The following is an 8680-nucleotide window of genomic DNA, read 5'->3' on the forward strand; positions in this document are numbered from 1 at the left end:
TTTTTTGAAAATCATTCGGCCATTCTCTAGAAAACCATCAGTTAAAAAAGCAACCAAAAATTAACTTTACCAGCCTGATGAAGACAAAGATCCAGGGAACTGGAGATGGTGTAGTGATTTGTATTTGTGCCAGTGTCTGTTGGGAGGGAAGTGTGTGGGCCCTGACGGATGGATGGATGGCAGGGTGACAGCGAACAGATGGAGGCTCTGATGGATTGCAGCGACATTAAATGTGAAAAAAGAAGCCAGGACCCTCAGTCAGAATACAGGAGACACTACAGCGCTCGTCTTCCATTACAACTGTACTGGCATGACTGTTAATCAGAAACACTGCGCAAAAGCAGCGCTTAATGTCAACTGTCAACTACTTTGTATAGAGATGCCACCAGCCTCTCTATGAAAGTTTTCACTCTGTCTTATTCTCATGTTTTTGTGTATTTTTCTTTCTCTTATTCAAGCTCAAAGAAACAAAGACTTTTCTGTTCTAACAAGGAGAAAAACAGTTTGGCATCCAAACACCCAGGGCTACCAGCAGAGCAATATGAGGGAACCACAAAGATGCATTATGTGCTTATTCTCATCATTACAAATATATTAATTTATTCTGTCCCAGTTACATCCATCATGTGTCTGACCATCCCAACTCTACCCCCATCACCCATTTCTGCAGCTCTTTTTCTCCCATTGCTTGGTAGGAGGAGCTAAAATGGCTTTTTTCATGTGTAAGGTTGTCGTTCCAGCCCCAGATGAGGCTGGCACATATGGAGCCAGTGAAGAGCAAGGTTAAAAGAAATCTCAAATGCTGGAAAGGTTTCAGTAGAAATGTAAAATGTCACAGGGATGTGACTGGGAGCAGAATGTAATGTAGTCACGTCAGTGAGATAAAGGTCATCTAGGGACAGCAAATCAGCATAAATGTGGCGTTTTAAATAGTTACCGATAAATAGGTCTGTTATACTTAGGACAGAGACGTGGTTCAATGTAAAAACAAACTAAGTGCCTTCTTGACAATTCACATAGTCTCAACTCAGTATTCTCAGGGTGAAATTCCCAGGGTGGCGTTGTTGGGTTTTCATTAAAGCACCGCCATTTTGACACCATTGGTTCTTTGCTCCTTTCTGTATTTACTCTCCACCAGCTCGTGCTGCCACATTTAGCACCAGACAAAGTTTAAAACAAGGTGCAATTTAAATAGTGTTGAAAGCACCAAGAGCCATAGCAGCAGACTGCTCTGTCCATCAAACGCTGCCATGACTATGTGCTTAGCTGGACTTTTTAACAAACAGTCTGACTCAAACACTGTGTCTAACCGTTTTTCCCCACTCGGCGACACACCCGCTGGTAATTGGTGATTCTGTTCTCAGACGTGAAGCTAGAGACACAGACAACCATAGTCAGTTGTCTTCCAGGGGCCAGAGCAGGCGACATTGAAGGAAATTTAAAACTGCTGGCTAAGGGTAAAAGTAAATTCAGTAAAATCATAATTCACATCGGCAGTAATGACACCCGGTAATGCCAATCGGAGGTCACCATAATCAATATTGAATCGGTCTGTAACTTTGCCAAAACAATATTGGACTCTGGGGAGGGGACCAGAGAAAACTACAATCAGACCAGGAGCGACATGTTTAGCCGCATGTTCTCCTTAAATTGCTGGCTTTCTGAGTGGTGTCCCAGAAACGATGTGGGCTTCATAGATAATTGGCAAACCTTCTGGAGGAAAGCTGATCTTGTTAGGAGAGACGGCATCCATCCCACTTTGGATGGAGCAGCTCTCATTTCTAGAAATATGGACAAATTTATTAAACCCCCCAAAATATGACTATCCAGAGTTGGGACCAGGAAGCAGAGTTGCAGTCTCACACGCCTCTCTGCAGCTTCTCTTGGCATAACTGAAAAGAACTTAGACAACCTGATGAAAGATTTTTGAGTTTTGTGATTATGCTTAGTTGTAGCTTCATTTAAAGGAAGAAGAGCTTGTGAATTGGAACCAACACAGGAAGAGAGATTGAAGCCATATGTGTAGAGGAATGTGGTGACATACGACACTTCCTCCTGTTTTAACCCTTTAAGACCTACCATAGAACCAAGTCCGCCAGAGCTTATATTATATTTTTACATGCTGTGGAGCCATTTTTGGGAGCATTTCAAGTTGCTATACATCAATACAACCATTATAGCCCAGATTTTAATAATATGTATTCATTAAGTGCATAGTAATTACATAAATTGCAAAAAAGTGCAATAAACTACAAAAAAATTGAAAATCGTTTTTGATTTTTTAACATATATTTGTAGTTAGAGAAATTTAAGAGGCTTATCCCTCAAAACTGTAAATACAAAAAAGTTGCACAAAATAGTTTCCCACAACAGGAAATTTATTTTGAGTGTCTTCATAGTTTTATTTTTGAAATACACCAATTTTTATACACTGCAGGAAAAACGAAAATAAATATTATACTGCAAATTTGCAAAAAAGCAGCATATGCATCAAAATAAACTATTTCCAGCAGTGCAATATGAGTCCTAAGCATCCCAGAAACGACACAGAAAGTCATAAAGTCAAAGATAACTTTTAAAAAGAGCAGTATAGGCCCTGAGGCCCTGATCGCAAAAAAGACTACATTTCCGCGAAAATGACGTCACTTCCGGTTTCGGGCAGGTAATGGCGGAAATGCAAAAGTTCGTGCTGACGTCTATTCCAACGTAGGAAGTGTTATGAACAGCTGATCGGATCGGTAAAGCGTGTTTCTGGAATATTATGTTTTTGTTCCTGCAAGCGCTTTTTATGCAGTTTTTGCAAAGCTTTATGTGGAAGGAAACCGTGACCTAGGACAAGCTGATGGCACAATATGTAAGTACAACTCCTCCGGTTTCATATGCAAAAAAAATTTTTGCGCTAGCTTACGTGGTTGCAGTGCTACTGGGATTTAAAAATAGTTATGCATAACAGAGCGTTCCCGCTCCGATCGGCTCTAAAGGGTTAACAGATAAACTGACTCTCTCTCTCTCTCTCTCTCTCTCTCTCTCTCTCTCTCTCTCCCCTTATATGGGAATGTCTGAATTTCTATACATACCAAGTTATCTGCTGTTTCAGCTGAAAAGCGAACAGTCTCTCCTTTTATGGAAATGTTTTATATTTTGAACATGCCACTCCTACTTCCTTGAAAACTTGTTTAAGTATAAATAAAGAAAGTTCTGAAAGCCCTGGGCGGTTTTTCCTCTGTCTCACATCTGTCCTGCACACATCTGGTGCAGGATGGATTGGACGGTGAGGGACAATCGTCCATGTGTGCACATGTATAAGATATCTTGAGTCTGAGTTCCTTTGCCTTCTACAATTTCTCTTCACACAACCTAATACACTTAAACCTAAACACTAAAATACATTAGAACTTAAAACTCTGGGTCAAAAGACCCAGGACCTGACACAGGGTCTCCTGGTTAGCGCCCTTCCATTCTCCTAATGTAGAACAGGACTGTTAGAATAGAATAGAATAGAATTCAACTTTATTGTCATTGCACATGCACAGGTACAGGGCAACGAAATGCAGTTTGCATCCATCCAGAAGTGCTTTAGTGATATAGATATATTACAATATATATTAGCAATAATATAGATATGTGAGTATATTACAGAAATGGGTCTATTATGGTATGTTACAATGTACACGGTATGAAGTATGTTGTGAATATTCTATAACTATAAGCTTTTATATAGCTTTCAGCAGCCAATGTTTCTAAGGCTGCTACATCAAGTGCCACCTCTAAGACACTTTCTATGTAATGTAGAGATGCAGACGGCATGTGACAAAATAACTTGAGGTGATGTCTCAGAATGAGAATGTGATGAAATTAGAGCTGGGCAATAGAACAATAACGATATGTATCTGGGACTCTCCACCATTTGACCTTAGAACTGAAGAAGCTTCTCGGATGAGAGGTGAAACGTCTTCAAGCAACTTATGTTCACATTTTGGACAGAGAGGACAGATGGTTTGAAAGAGGAGTGAAAGAAGCCATCTATGTCCTCTGTGAGCGACCATCTTTGAACAGAGGCGGGGTTACGACACCAACTCTCTGCCATCTATAATCCAGTTTTGAGATCCTTCCCAGACGCCTTAACGCCCACTCACATCCTGGGCCATCTGACCTCAGGAATTCACATGATAAGGTGGGGCCAGGTTTCACAATGAACACACCCGAAACTCTGGTTGATTGGGACCCACACCCAGTTTCACACCTTGGCGCAGGCGATTAGAGGATCATCAGGGGGTCCTTTTGTCCCTCTGTGGGGGGTTACTCCCACTAGGTTTATATCTGGGACTCTCCACCATTTGACCTTAGAACTGAAGAAGCTTCTCGGATGAGAGGTGAAACGTCTTTAAGTAACTTAAAGAAGTCCAGACGCTTTTCTTTGCAAGCTCCTTTGACTACGATGACCTGGATGACTGAGAACCTTCACAGACAGACAACGATATGTATTGCGAAATAACTTTTTCTCGATAGAAAAATTAAACTATTGCGATAGGCCTCATCTCGCTTGCCCTCTTAAAAAAAAAAAGAAGAACAGCCAATCCAAATTAAGTAGCGCAGAGCTGAACCAATCCCAGCCGCAGCGTCACGTCACGTGACTTGTTACGTACAGCACAAGTGCCAAGCCGCACATGTGTATTTGTTTGGGAAGCAGCCAGCCGCCGTGCCGCCCGGGTAATGGAGGAAATGAGTGTGCCGACTAGAGAAAAATAAACTGAGAGCGTGACCGAAGGTTACCGAAGAGAAAACAGATGATGGTTCCAATGCTGGAGAGATTGTCGAACGGAAGAGCCACAGAAGTTCCGTAGTGTGAAGGTATTTCAGCTATTTCAAGTCTGACAAAAAATAGAATAGCGTGCACTGTAAATTGTGCCGAAAGCAAGTCTGGAAATACAATAAAGCGGTGCATGCTCAATCTCTGACTGGAAGCGCTGATTCGTCATTCGGCTTTTGTCAGACTAAAGTAACTGTTAAAACTGTTTGAAAAGCTCAGCTATACAACAAGGAGAGACTGAGAATTTCCTTTTAGTTCTCAGTTTATTTGATATTGACAAAAGTTAGTCAATTTTGTCTGTTCTTCTGTAAAACAAACTAAGTGTCAGGGTCCTGGGACTGAGTGGCCCAGGGTCCCTGAGCAGTTATGTATTATATTATTATTATTATTATTGTTGTGTATTTTGGTGTTGCTCCCCCTTCCCTGTGCTTGTGTATATGTGTGTGTGGGTGGCTGAGCACTTGTTTATAGGCGGCGTCAGGCCTGGAGGGTGTGGCCCTGCAAGGGGACTGGCCACACCCGAAGCCACACACCTGCTGCTGATCAGGCCTCGTCGGGGGAGCTACTTAAGAGAGTCTTGGAGCTCCCACCGACGCGGGATCATTGCATGAGACTCCACGTTAGTCTTCTGTTCAGTTAAGTTAGTGTGCGTGTATGCCCGCAGTTGTATGTGTCCTGACGGCTGCGTCTATTGTTTCCCGCAGGAGGAGCGTGGAAGACACGAGAGCAGGGAGCACCGGGGGGTGCTGACACGGGAGCGGAGAGCACAAAGACACGGACTATTCATGGAGAGACACAACACGGGAGTCTGGGAAAGCACGGGCATTTATTGTTACTTTGTTGCACACTGTAAATAAACACACTGTTTATACATAGAGCACCGCTCCTGGGTCCTCCTTCCCCACACATCCCCACGGTCTGCCAGCCAGACCGTGACACTAAGATTTATTTATAGAATTAATATTTTGTTTCTAAGTGGAATTGACAGTTTAGTCTGTTTCGTTTGTTCTATTTTAAAACTTAAACGCTTTAGCGGCTGCCTTTTGTGTAGTTTGCAATATTTGCCTTTATTTATCTGAAAAAGTCTCATGTTCCTTAAGTACATCTACCCTGTTGAACTTATAAATAAATATATAAGTAAATAAATATTTACATCAAAACAAGCTGCTGATTATTTCACATTTTACTTGTGAGCAACGGCACATTTAAATCTTACAAATATAGTTATTTGGCTTATATCGTGATAGATATCGTTATCGCCTGAAATGAAAAAAAAAAAACATATCGTGATATGAAAAAATCTTATATCGCCCAGCTCTAGATGAAATACAAGTACATTTTCAGTTTAGCATGAAACTGGACAAACTGGACTGTATAGATATTCACCAGTCACTACATGGTGTACTGTATAAAGTGCTTTGAATGCTCAGGTAGAGTAGAAAAGAGATCCAGTGCATTTAACTGTTTATATTTGCAAATATCTTATCAGCCAATCTCACGACTGTGACTCTGTGACTTAGTCCATTGTGTAGGATAGTTGTATGCTTGTAATTTGCTGTACAGTAATTACATCAGTCCATATTAGGATGGAGTCCCTGCTGTAAGTGCCTCAGGTTATTGGAGCAAACTCTTCATCTGTTTTTCACAACACTAAGTGTTTGTTGGGTGAAATTTGTTCGACCAGCCAACATCTTTTAATGCTGTTTATCATATTTGACTGATACAAATGCAGTTTCTGGGGATAATGCAGTGGATATGATCACAGGAGCAGTTATGGACATTTGTATAGAGTGTAATGAACACTGGGGCCTCTTGAAACACTAGGAGAGATTTAGTGATTTCAAATATAACAAAGACCCATTCAGTTTTCCCACTGATGCTGGTGTAATCCAAGAGCTGGAGCAGTATAAAAGAAACAGTCCATGCGTTCCTCTGGATCAGAGCCACTCGATGACAGTGGAAGAACAATTCTGTCAGCTTGTAAACAGTTCAACATATGGAGATGCTCACGGCTCGCATAGAGAGCCTTTCTAAGCATGCCACGGGCACAATTTGGAAACTGGATGACAATAAAAAATCTAAAAGCTATTCCTTGTTCCAGCCTACCTTTATTTCCCCTCAGATCTGTGGGGCAGAGCTAATATGCTCACTGTTGACTGTGACAGGTTAACAAAGAAAGAAGAAACTCCTTGTTGAAAAACGTGAATCACATTCTGTTATTTGTGCATCACGGCTGTTGTTGGCAGGATTCGGGACACCAACAGCTCCACTCATGTTGCTGGCTTACTTTGTTTCCTGTGCGATTTACTCCTGGTTTGTGCTGGATGACTCCCAGTGTGTTGAGGGCCGTGGCAGCAGACGTGTGTCAGTCGTACTGCTCACACTGTACTTTTGCTCAGTGGGGGAAAAGCTGTTTTGCTGCTACCCCCTCCTCTGATTTGGCTGTTCATCGTCTCTTGTTCTGTCCTCAGTCATTTTCATGCTCTGCCTCCTTCCCTGCTTTCTCTGGTTTGACAACCTGCTTTGCTTTTTAGCCCATTACCTGTTTTATCCCTATGCCTTGGCCTCTTTTGGTTTCCAAATCCGATTCTCTTATTTTGAATACACACTAATGGTGACAGGCACTCTGATTCAAACCCATTATAAAGGACTGCATAGCTGGGCCTGCTACCACACATCGCCAGAGGAGTTTCCTTGTTATTCTACTTTGTGTTTGGCTCTCTTCTCAGTGTTGCAAACATCCAGTAAAACTCCCATTCACTTACAGAAGATGACATGCAAAGAAGATGACTGCTGCTTTATTTGCCTCTTGGGATGACCCACACACCCACCGCAGCTCTCCTGCTTCTACCCTCCCTGGTACAAATCAAAATAATGGCCCTTTATTGCTGGTATTCTACCTTTAACATTCACATGAGGAAATTGTGTAAATATGTCAACTCTTTTTTGTCTAACAGTGCATGAAATTGCCAAAAAAGGGGACAGAAGGCCCCAGAATCCTCCATCAGCACTCAGAGGCAGGACATGGATCTCTTAGGGGGATAGAGAGAGTTAAAGGGGATGAAAGAGAAAACAATCCATGAAATTATCCTGTTAAACTGAATATGATTTAGTGACTGTGTGGTTGCCCTGGAGGCTTAGCGAGCCCCAGAAATGCATACTTACATAAAGTTCCAGTTCAATATTTAATCTATCTCAAACATAGGCCTGCTGAAACCCAGTGAGGCTGCAGGCCCTGTTATTCAGACAGGGATGCTGTGCATGTGCGCAGAGGTAAGTGTGCACGTTACTGTGAGGATTAAATAACTTTTCATCACTAAAAAAAGAAAAGCTCAGTGACTGAAAACTAATCATCATCATCACCATCATCATCATCATCATCATCATCATCATTTAGTTATATATCACTTTAAAAACACACCTGGTAGACCAAAGTGCTGTTCAATACTAATATGCACGTAGTAATAAAACCAGACATAGCAATGCATTTTAAAAAAATTATATATATATATATATATATATATATATATATATATATATATATATATATATATATATATATATATATATATATATATATATGCCTGCATCATGCATCATGCAGGCATATATATATATATGCTCCTGTCAGGCATCATATCGGCTAAGATGAACAGGCACATGGGTCAATACATGAGCGGGACACAGAAAGGAATTGGCAAGAATACCAGAGGTGCAAAACACCAGCTACTGGTAGACAGAACAATCAGCCGAGACTGCAAGACCAGACTGACCAACCTGTGCACTGCCTGGATTGATTACAAGAAGGCCTATGACTCAATGCCCCACAGCTGGATACTGGAATGCCTAGAATTGTACAAGATCAATGGG

The 8680-nt window shown here is 41.5% G+C and overlaps 1 long non-coding RNA gene across 1 annotated transcript; it reads left to right on the forward strand.

The window, feature by feature from the left end:
* Positions 1-5291: 5291 nt before the first annotated feature.
* On the forward strand, positions 5292-5687 carry LOC145420438 (uncharacterized). The gene is made up of 2 exons (XR_013901748.1): positions 5292-5429; positions 5515-5687. It is a non-coding gene; the product is annotated as an uncharacterized LOC145420438 (long non-coding RNA).
* Positions 5688-8680: the final 2993 nt, after the last annotated feature.

Source organism: Astatotilapia calliptera, chromosome 2 (genome assembly GCF_964374335.1).
Source record: "Astatotilapia calliptera chromosome 2, fAstCal68.1, whole genome shotgun sequence".
NCBI classification, from domain to species: domain Eukaryota; kingdom Metazoa; phylum Chordata; class Actinopteri; order Cichliformes; family Cichlidae; genus Astatotilapia; species Astatotilapia calliptera.